The sequence below is a fragment of the Engraulis encrasicolus genome, chromosome 7 (genome assembly GCF_034702125.1).
Source record: "Engraulis encrasicolus isolate BLACKSEA-1 chromosome 7, IST_EnEncr_1.0, whole genome shotgun sequence".
NCBI classification, from domain to species: Eukaryota; Metazoa; Chordata; class Actinopteri; order Clupeiformes; family Engraulidae; genus Engraulis; species Engraulis encrasicolus.
The window spans coordinates 654,862-667,066 of NC_085863.1; the positions used below are offsets into that span (position 1 = coordinate 654,862).

Here is a 12,205-nt window from a genome sequence, read left to right on the forward strand (position 1 = left end):
TTTAACTCAACTGTCTCCTCATCCTCTACTCTTCCTCTTCCTCTACCCTCTTCCTCTTCCTCTGCTCTTCCCCTTCTCATCTTCTCCTCCACCTCCTCCTGCCTTCTCTTCCTCTCCTCCTCTTCCTCTCCTTTACCCTCTAGCCTCTCAGCCTGATTGCTCTTCTTATTTATCCCAACTTCCTCCTCTCCTCTATTCCTCTTCTCCTCCACCTCCTCCTCCCTGCCTTCTCCTCTTCCTCTCCTCTTCCTCTTCCTCTCCTTTACCCTCTGGCCTCTCAGCCTGACTACTATTCCTATTTTCCAGTCTACCAAGTGTTTAGCAGACGACTCAGTCCAGCAGAACTCACAACTGACTTCATTTGGCCGTAGGGGCAGATTGGAAGGTGGTTGGAGGGAGACGGTCCTCTGCAGAGTGCCAAACCACTCCCATGTATGAAAGACTCCTTAGGACTGCCAGGGTTGACACACTGTATATTACTGACCTTGTTTATGGTGTATGTGTGTGTGTGTGTGTGTGAAGACACACTTTCCCTGAAGCAGAAAATACACACTATTTTACTTCACATGTCATGATCACACAAGCAGTTACCACAGTAAGCACACAGCAATCAGCAGCTGAAGACATCTGTTACTCTCTTTTACCCAAACGGTAACACTTTACTTTACGGATCGCTAATAAGGTGTTAATTTCATACTAATTTCTCAGTAATTTCAGTCTAATTTTATGGTAATAACTGCTTGTTATTAGTAATAACAGCAAAATAACCATATGGTTTCCAGTGCAATTACACTATAATTTCTCATTAATAACAGCAAAAATAACCATACAGTTTCCAGTGCAATTATGCTGTAGTTTCTAGTTAATAGTAGGCTAATGGAAACAGCTACTGTGTCATCATAGTAGTTAGGTGGTAGGTATGCCAGTAACTAAACGGTATCAGCCGAAGTAGTTTCATACTAATTAGGCTACATCAGGGCCGTAATGTGCAATATTTCCTCTTCCTATGTTATTGCATAGAAACGACCACCCAAGCATCCTTGTATTATTTCTGCTTAATTACCTTGTAAACAATTGAGTAGTTATATGGAAATAAGATAGAATCAGGGCCGTAAAATGCATTATCACCTATTCCACTCAATTTTATGGAAATTACATATTTTCATGGTCTTAAAATGTCTTATTTCTTATTTCCACTCAATTACTTAGTTATTATCATTTTTAATACAATATAGACTAGCCTACTATGAAGTGATTCAAGTACACAGACAAACACATTGTGTGCAAAACTTTATTTATTTTTCCAATCAGTTATGAGATTCATGTTCACTGATGTGAGGTTGTCAATCTGCCACCATCCAGAGGAAGTCCTGTGAACACAAACAAACAAACAGAGAAGTCAACTGCAAGACCGGTTTCACCACGTTTATTTTTTTATGTTATCAATTCACCATCGCTAAATTTGCTTCTGAAATGCAGTACCATGTTAAATGCACGTTGTAAATCTTCCTCAGGCTGACATCGTTGCTGATTTACAAAGGCAAACTCTAGCTAGCACCTAGCTTCAGTCATTGAAAACATGGTGGGCAGAGCTAGCTAGAAATAGTGGTTTCCATGTACCTCTGTAGGCTATGCCATTTCAGCACAAACACGGCTGATAAGACGTGTTTGCAATGTATACAGTTAAAATCCTTCAATTCTCAGAGACAAAATGAAAGCAGGTTAAAGCTAGAACTACATTACAAGTTCGTTGTCAGGAAGCTTACCTTGCCTGGCTCTGCTGCACTGAAGTTGAACTAGCTCGCGGTGGCGGCGGCGAGTCCTGTTGTTGCTAGGCAACGAAAGTTTGGTTACTGCAGAACAGGAGCGTCCCAATCAGTATACTTCTGTACTTCAAGCACACTCGTTCTAGTTGTACGCTGCCCGCTCTGCTTGCAGTATGGCTCAGAGACGCTGACGTTGTTTAATTGAGTACCCTGACACACAAGGGTGGAGTTTGAGACGCACCACACAGTGCTTTCGCACGCAGGCAGCAACCAGGGTAACTTTCAAGGTGAGCTAAAATGGTCTTGATGTTGATTTCATCCACCTTCAATCGTCGAATTACTTTAGCCTTATGCAAACATGTTTTATGAGTTAGTGTTAGGTTTATGTTTGTTCTGGAAATGAAACGGCATACAGAAGTACCTTTACAATGGAAACCACTAGCTAGCTCTGCCCACCATGTTTTCAATGACTGAAGCTAGGTGCTAGCTAGAGTTTGCCTTTGTAAATCAGCTATGTTGTCAGCCTGAGGAAGATTTACAACGTGCATTTAACATGGTACTGCATTTCAGAAGCAAATTTAGCGATGGTGAATTGATAACATAAAAAAATAAACGTGGTGAAACCGGTCTTGCAGTTGACTTCTCTGTTTGTTTGTGTTCACAGGACTTCCTCTGGATGGTGGCAGATTGACAACTTCACATCAGTGAACATGAATCTCATAACTGATTGGAAAAATAAATAAAGTTTTGCACACAATGTGTTTGTCTGTGTACTTGAATCACTTCATAGTAGGCTAGTCTATATTGTATTAAAAATGATAATAACTAAGTAATTGAGTGGAAATAAGAAATAAGACATTTTAAGACCATGAAAATATGTAATTTCCATAAAATTGAGTGGAATAGGTGATAATGCATTTTACGGCCCTGATTCTATCTTATTTCCATATAACTACTCAATTGTTTACAAGGTAATTAAGCAGAAATAATACAAGGATGCTTGGGTGGTCGTTTCTATGCAATAACATAGGAAGAGGAAATATTGCACATTACGGCCCTGATGTAGCCTAATTAGTATGAAACTACTTCGGCTGATACCGTTTAGTTACTGGCATACCTACCACCTAACTACTATGATGACACAGTAGCTGTTTCCATTAGCCTACTATTAACTAGAAACTACAGCATAATTGCACTGGAAACTGAATGGTTATTTTTGCTGTTATTAATGAGAAATTATAGTGTAATTGCACCGGAAACCATATGGTTATTTTGCTGTTATTACTAATAACAAGCAGCTATTACCATAAAATTAGACTGAAATTACTGAGAAATTAGTATGAAATTAACACCTTATTAGCGATCCGTAAAGTAAAGTGTTACCGGACAAACGTTGGGTCACTATCTTGGTATCATTGAAATTGCTCTCGCCAGGTGCTGCTGAATGGAAGTGTGCGTATGATAGATAAGAATCCTGCTGTCACCAGGTGAAGGCATGTTTCCTTTGCCTCCCACCCCAGCATGAGCAGCTGTATCATCAAGACACAACACAACACAACATGAGAGAGGCCTCTATCCCTTTCTCCCTTCATCCCACTCTCTCTCTCTCTTTCTCTCTCTCCCTCTTGCTCTCAGTTTTATCAGTCAAAACCATAACACAATATAGCAGCCCCTTTCCTTCCCACTCCACCCCTCTCTTTCTCCTCCCCTCTCAGCTAATAAAACACATTAATATGCATCCAGGGATATTGTTGTTACTCTTCAAGATGAGCTAATGAAACTATTTATTTAAAATCATAAACAAAAGCCAGCTGCATTTACAGTAATGCAGTAGTTCATTTTCATATTGACCTGAGACGGCTATTAAGATTGCCAGTCAAGCGTTAAACATTAACTAGAAATGCATTCTCACAGAAAATGCTGGAAGCGGGCTTGCCTTTTGGGGCAGAGATGAAACAAAGTACTATTGAGAAAACAAAGCTAAAAGAAATCTTAGAAAAACTCCATCCACCCAGTCAGAAGTCATAGGCCAAACAATTCAGCCATCTTGGATTCAGCCATCTTGAAAGTGTTGTAGCTCTGCGATTTGGGGATATACTAAATGACATACATGGTATTTTAAGTTGGCTAAGGAACACTGCATATGATAAAATTTTGAAAATCAACATGGCTTCGAGCGGGATTAGAACTCACAACCTCCATATCTGTAATCCAACCCCTTTGCCATTGATATTAAATGACATACAATACATGATATTTGAAGTTGGCTAAGGAACACTGCATATGATATCATTTTGAAAATCAACATGGCTTCGACTGGGGTTCGAACCTCCAACCCCCATATCCCTAATTCAGCACATTTGCCATTCATACTAAATGACATACATGGCATTTTAAGTTGGCCAAGGAACACTGCATATGATATAATTTTGAAAGTCAACATGGCTTTGACTGGGATTCGAACCTCCAACCTCCATATCTGTAATCCAGCACATTTGCCATGCATACTAAATGACATACATGGCATTTTAAGTTGGCCAAGGAACACTGCATATGATGTAATTTTGAAAATCAACATGGCTTTGACTGGGTTTCGAACCCCCAACCTCCATATCTGTAATCCAGCACATTTGCCATGCATACTAAATGACATACATGGCATTTTAAGTCGGCCAAGGAACGCTGCATATGATATAATTTAGAAAATCAACATGGCTTCAGGTGGGTTTCGAACCCTCAACCTCCATATCTCTAATGCAGCAGCATGCATTACCACTAAGCCAAGCAGCTAATTGTCATGCATAGTCCAGCAAGACTATATTACATTGCATTGCAGAGCTCAACAATAGACTTCTAGAATGCTTGCTCGCACCTGCTCGTTAAGAATGGAATCTTGAGACAGTGACAGTTGAAATGGAATCCTTCACTGGCTGCACCTGTTGTGATTGACTGAAAGACAGTTAGTATTGAGCCTTTAACAGGGGAGAAAATGAGAATGAGTTTTTTGTCTTTACAACATCGTTGTAAAAAAACTAAAAGGAGTTGGCACGTGTCCTTTTCACAGATCGGAGTCATGCTTGTGATCTCTCTAACAGTCTTTGAATGAAGTTAATAGGTTAAAAATTTTCAGGCACAAATGGACCTCCGTGTGGGACATGCGCTGATCTCTTGAAAAATGCACTTTTCGAAAGAATGGGATTCTCCATAGAGCCAGGCCTGTTTTTTTTACAAACCTGCCATTTAAAAAGTATTGGGAGTTGGGAGATGAAACTTTCACAATTTGGAGACATCCCATAGAGCTCGCTAACAACGCGTCAACTAAACTTCTAGGTGAAAGTGTTGATGTTTTATGACCGAAAAAGCCTCCTACACTCTAATCTCTAGAGTGGCGGAACTTTGGTTCATGAAGGTTCCACCATAGTTTTCAATGGAGACCCAGGCTTTAACAAAATCGCCAAAAACGGGAAAAACGACAAGAGACACGGAGAAGCCTATAACTGTACGCGATCTCCAAGCCGAGCCGGTCGTTTTAGTGTTTGAACGGTGTCTCTATCTCGAAAGGCCTAGGAGGAGATCCATTTTCTATTTTACTGCTGCCCTGCACAAGACCAATAATAATAATAAAAACAGGAAGAAACAGGACTTAGAGATTACTATAAACGGGCCTTGCTCTGCAAGGGCCATGCTCTGCATGGTCCTTGCTCCGCAAGCCCGCTTAATTATGAAGAGTCCCATAAGCCCCCATGAAATCCAATCACCATGGCAGAGAACACGCCAGAGAAAGACCCGGAAAGAATGTGGAGAAAAGAACAGAATTGGTTTGGGGAATTGGAGAGCGTGGATTTGAAGGTTTGTGGAATTGGAGAGTTCTTGGTTTTGCTCAATCTCATCGTCAGCACATTATATCCAGATCACAGCAGCATTCAGATCATCGAGTGTGTGTGTGTGTGTGTGTGTGTGTGTGTGTGTGTGTGTGTGTGTGTGTGTGTGTGTGTGTGTGTGTGTGTGTGTGTATGTATGTATGTGTGTGTGTGTGTGTGTGTGTGTGTGTGTGTGTGTTGTGTGTGCGTGCGTGTGTGCATGCGTGCGACATTCAGAGTAATGTCCACCGTAGCAAGCCCCTCAGAGGACCACTTAGATCACTACAACAGTAGCCATAGAACTGTTGATGCACCTGGTTGGTTGGAAACATAACATCTCCATCAGACAAATCACAGCAGCATGAGGGGAAGGAGAGAGGAGTTTGCAGAATATTCCAAAAGCTTTTAAATTCTTTCCAAGAGTTGTCATGTCAATTAATTTAATTATTATATTTAATTAATGTAGTTAGAGACCAGAAGAAGGCCTTCGACCATGTAGAGAGTCTAGCTGTAAACTAAACTGAGCTTCAGCACAGACCATAAACCCTCTACATACAAGTGTGTGTGTGTATGTGTGTGTGAGTGTGTCTGTTTCTATGTATGTACTCAACAAAGTTACAGACGAGAGTATTAAAAAAAAAACGTTTTCACTGATTTGTGATTAAGGCTTCTATTCTCAAGGCAACACTTAAAAGATATTTCAAATGTTACCTTTTCATTAGCAATACTGATGCTGATTTCCCTTTTAATTGTGCATAATATGAGTTTCGTTGAGGACTTTTACGGGCGAGTCTCAGAGGACGGAAGTAACGTCGGCAGAGCTTCAGCAGCAAAAAAGCTATTTGGCTTGTGTTGACAATAATAAACTCCTGGAGTATTTACAAACGTCTAAATGGTTTGTTTTGTGAGTACAGACCATATTTGCACTACTGTAGAAGTTTGTTGTCGTGACATTTGATTTTTATGGGGTACGATTGGAGATAGCGCCCGGGATCCATATGCGCTTGTGCCAAGCTATCCGGAATAAACATCCAATAACTCGGTAACTCTGCTGATGTAAGCCCAAGGCAGAAAACACTTCAGGTGGACTACTGGATGAATGTCACGAATCAAATGGCATTAGGGTGAATCTACTCCGAACCGTCACTTTAATAACACATCACAACGTGCAACACTGGGGCTGTGGCACTTTGGAATGAAATATATACTAAAACAGCAATGGGGGGGGGAGGAGGGGAGAGGGGTCACTGTGGAACCGAATATATACTGTATGTGGATGATGATGTTTGACCTCCTAAATTACAGGACATTTGAAGAGATGTGAGGTGAGAGTACATACACATACACACGCATGCACGCAAACACACGCCCGGGCGCGCACGCGCACGCGCACGCGCACGCGCACGCACACACACACACACACACACACACACACACACACACACACACACACACACACACACACACACACACACACACACACACACACACACAAAGATACATCTACAGCTGTGGCGTTCCTCCACTAAAGTGAGTAATGATCTCTATGTCTCTGTTTGGAGGCTGTCATTGCTGTTAAATGCTTTCCACAGGATCCTCTCTGCTGGAAGTTGAGCAGCAGCTGTTGCTAAAAATTTCAATTTGAACACAAATATCTCTCATGTTGGCAGCACTAGCAGCAGTGAGATGGGCAGAACAGGATAGCAGGAAGAGAGAGAGAGAGAGAGAGAGAGAGAGAGAGAGAGAAATGAAAAGGGAGAGCCTCTGTGACCACAATAGCAGTCTGTGGGATCTTGGCAGTGTGTAGCCTGGCAACACTGCGCCCCCCTCCACCATCCACTCTCCACCATGCCTCTAGACTACTCTCCCCTGCACCCCCCACCCAGCCCTCCGTCTAGCCTCTAGTCTCCACTAACTCTCCTCTACTCCTCTCTGCTCTCCTAAGAGACACATAGAATGCAGATGAGAGAAAAGGAGAGACAAAGAAAGTTAAAGATAGTTCTGAGATCTGTGGGGGTGGGGTGGGACACAGAAGAAAGGAAGATCTGTGGGGGTGGGGCTAAGAGGGGTGAGACAGGTTCCAGGGCCTTGTACTGTCCCCGTCTGTGCGCTCCTTGAATCCTAAATTGGCTTTTTGGCTTCACAATGCCATGAGCATGCTGTCTCCCTGGGTTCAAAATAGAATGCTACTTTGTGACCAGAATGCCAGTCACTTCCATCCTCACAAACATTCATATCCTTTGGCTGACTAAAATGTGGTGTGAGAAAATCAAGTAAAAAAGTTACTTTTTAGCTATCTTTTTCTCTAAATTTCCTGAAGGATATAATTCATTTGATTTTACTTGCTAAGTTTTGAAAATCAATTAAGAGCCTGAATGTCTCTCCAGAGGTGTCCTATATACTGTAACTCTGCTGCTGATGATGTGAACACACGCTGTGGAGAGGAGAGGAGACTGGCAACCATGCTGTAGTGAGGGGAGGAGAGACTGGCACTTTTATTTCCTGATGGATTCACCTTGGGAGGGGTAGATACTGAACTGCCCCAGACAGACAACTGAGACACTGAACGAGAGGAGAGGAGAGTAGAGGAGAGAAAGGGAAACAACCAAGGAAAGAGACAAAAGAGCTGTCCAATAGAGGAGGTTTCATGCAGTCCAGTAACCTCTTGGTCAGTTGTTGAGGTCATGATGTTGGACATGCTGGTTCATTGGAAGTGTGTTGGAGCCTGTTTTACATACTAATGTGGTATTGCTAGTGTGTAGGAGACAGAGAGCTGACCGTGAGCTCAGCAGAGCAGCTGGTGAGGGCAGCCACCTGACCTCTCTACCACCTACATATGAAACAAGAGACCTGATACATGATCTATATCTTAGGTGACTGACCTAACCCTCCCCGACTCTACTAGTCTACTAGGTGCATATGAAGCAGGTGACCTGACCCACGCCCACTCTAATAGGTGCAGATGAAACATGTGACCTGTGGATTTTGAACCCAGTCTAGCCTACGGGCCAGGCAAGATGGACTGTATGTGATAGCCACCTGCCAGCGCTGAAAAAAAAAAAAACAGTCAGTTTCTACATTAAACATTATGAGCTTTTCATTCTTTTTTGTCATCATCTTTTCCACACTTCACATCATTACTATTTTTTCCATCTTACCAATATTATTCTTTTCCGTCTTACTGGGCATCCATCATAACACACTGGTCTGGCCCTTTCTCCTTGTCACAGTTTTATACTGACAAGCATAGCACACTGGATCAGCAGCCCCTATGTTGGCTAGACATCCATGTCCCATGCTATAGCTGCATATTGAATCTAGTCCCCCAATGACATAGCTAGCTGTATACTGGCCACTGTCTCAGGTCTAGCTCTTTCACCTGCTGTTTCTGACCAAGGTCTATCTCTTTCACCATCCACTTTCTCACGTCTAGTATTGAACCTCTACCGCCACTCATGTCATAGCTAGCTGCATACAGCCACTGTCCCTTCTCAACAGGGTCTAGCTCTTTCACCAGCCGCTCTCCCTTCTCACCAGGGTCTAGCTCTTTCACCATCCGCTGTCTCACCAAGGTCTAGCTCTTTCACCATCTGCTGTCTCACCAAGGTCTAGCTCTTTCACTTGCCATAGTCTCACCAAGGTCTAGCTCTTTCACCAGCCACCCGCTTTCTCACCAGGGTCTAGCTCTTTCACCAGCCACCCCCTTTCTCACCAAGGTCTAGCTCTTTCACCAGCCACTGTCTCTCCAATGTCTAGCTCTTTCATCAGTCGCTGTTACACCAGAGTCGAGCTCTTTAATCAGCCACTGTTTCACCAGGGTCTAGCTCTTTCACCTGCTGTCATCTCACCAGGGTTTAGCCTCTTTATGAGCCGCTGTTTCACCAGGGTCAAGCCGCTGTTACATCTCATACCTACCTGCTGATCTAGTCCCTGCTTCATGGCATAAAATAGCTATACATTGGTCTAGTTCAGGGGTGTCGAACTCATTTTGGTCCGGGGGCCGCATACAACCCATGTGGACCTCAAGCGGGCCGCATTCGTAACATCATTGCAAAAAACCCCGTAAAGCAGAGGATTAGTGTTCAGTACTATCACATTTTAAGTGTGTTGTGTTACGGACCCTGCTCTTTACCGTAATCACCTTCATAGGCGCAGCACGGGTTATGACTGTGATTGACCAGACTCAAAAGCGTGCCAGAAGCAGCGTTGGAGGCCGCCGCCTCTCCTCCTCTCCTGCACCTTTTTACACTTTGATTTCCATTCACAAACATCCACACACTTTACACCCACTTTTATTTATCCTCACTTACTTCATTTTCAACATTTACCACTTTTGACCTTTAAATAATAAATCTAAGTAAAACTTGATTCCGTTTCTGTGGTCTTCCATTTCTGGTACGTTGGACTTTGGGTCAGGACGTAACAGTTGAATATGTAGAAAGCAATGCAATACTGATAATCCTATGCAAAATTTCCTTGACTTCATTCATTCATTGCCAACCGTCAATTAATTAAATATGGGACAGTTCTTTTTGGCAGGGGGTCTGGGGTGGGTATGTAATTTCCTGCATTTTCACGCATTCTAACATCCCGTTTCCAGTTTGAGCTTAACCCTGTGAAACCTGAACCATGAAAGCAATGAGAGAAAATTCTAATTTTTTGGAATTTGCTTCAATATTGGTCCCTTATAAGAAATGTAAAAAAAAAATTCAAAATTTTGTTAAGGTCGCTGAGATATTTAATGCATCATATATGATGCATCAGGCTTTTAATGAATGGAAATTCCAATTTCATGACCATTGAAAAATGACTTTTAATGCATTTACAACTTTTTTTTTTATTTAAAAAGTTGTCAGACAATTTAATTTGAGGACTATCTTTAAATATTTAGTGAGATCCTGCCATTTTTTTTAAGCCTATCCTTGTTTTAGCAGGACCATATTTTACATTTCCCACAGCCTGGTTGGGTAATTTTTTTAAATCTATGTAAAAACATAGCTGATTGGATGCTCAACAACCTATTTATGAGTGTAATATAGATCATTATTCATTTTTGATGTGTAATTTGAATATATGGGTCCATTACTACAATTGGACCATTTCTCCATTCACTTCAATGCATTTTTTACGAGATCATAATTTCAACATTTTGTATTACATTTTCAAAATTGCAAGTAAAACCTGTTTCTTAAGGCAATATCTTTGTCTTGAAGTAAAACAACTTGTGTGTTTTGTTAAACGATCGTCGTGGTGTGCTTTGTAAGTTTCCCTATGGAGCAAATGCATTGATGGCTGACTTCCTGCCACCGCCGGATGGTGCTTATATGTCTCATCAGTTTTAGCACGATCTCTCTGCAACACGGTGTAAAAATATAAACTCTTCCTTGCTTAATTGCACAAAGCAAGTGTTCAAATTAAAGGATGTAGAGTTATATTTCGGAAATTTGTACACAAACCTTATGCAATTTGACGAAATCTCAGCGTCGGTCAGGGAAACCGCTTCCACCCCATTTTCCTGTTTTTCGCCGAGCTGTGGTCAACTTGTTGTCGACCGCTGCTCTCTTGTGGCGGTTTCCGCGTACTGCAGGACGTTTGGAAATGACACGCAGGATGTTTTTCAGATCGATTTTTTTTGTGTCAGCGTGGAGAGGGCTTTGAATTTGATGAGACATATATGATGCATCCGGCGCGATAGGGTTAATAGGAACCAATACAAATCCAATTATATTTATTATTTAATTACAACCAATACAAAACGAATAATAAGTATTAACATTTCATCTCTATATATGAGGTCTATAATATATGAGCTTTATCAAATGCCTGTTACAGTACAAATTCATCATTTATAATAGAAGTGTGATGTGCACTTTACTACAAATATACATTATAACAGAGGGACCATTGGGTTAATGTCATGCAGGTCTCGATTTTTCCCAGAGGAGCGTAATTGCGCATTTCGGTTATTTCATTGAATAAAAAATTATATATATATATATATATATATATATATATATATATATATATATATATATATATATATATATATATATATATACTGTATATATATATACAGTATATATATATATATATGTATATATATATATATATATATATATATATATATATATATATATATATATATATATATATATATATATATATATATATATATATATATATAAATCTGGAAATGAGTTAAAATTAGGGAGTTTCCCAGGAAATTAGGGATGGTTGACAGGTATGCTCACCAGGTCTAGCGCCTGCTTCATCTCATAGCTCTGCATTGGCCACTGCCCCATGGCATACAGTCTAGCTCTTTCACCAGATACTGTCTCACGTCTCACCCTTTCACCAGCCGCTGTCTCACCAGGTCTAGCGCCTGCTTCATCTCATAGCTATGCATTAGCCCCTTCCCCATGGCATACAGTACCTACACATTGGTCTTGCCCTTGTCCATTTTTATAGCTACCAATTGCCCTGTATTGACTATTTACCACCTGGCCATTTAAAATCTACATGATATAGCCACATATTGACTGGTTTATTGACAGTTCATACTGCTAATGGAAAATCCCC

At 41.2% G+C, this 12,205-nt stretch overlaps 1 long non-coding RNA gene across 1 annotated transcript; it reads left to right on the forward strand.

Moving 5' to 3' along the window:
• Positions 1–1,446: 1,446 nt before the first annotated feature.
• Positions 1,447–2,523, forward strand: LOC134451886 (uncharacterized). The gene is made up of 2 exons (XR_010035302.1): positions 1,447–2,053; positions 2,431–2,523. It is a non-coding gene; the product is annotated as an uncharacterized LOC134451886 (long non-coding RNA).
• The last annotated feature ends 9,682 nt before the right edge of the window (positions 2,524–12,205 follow it).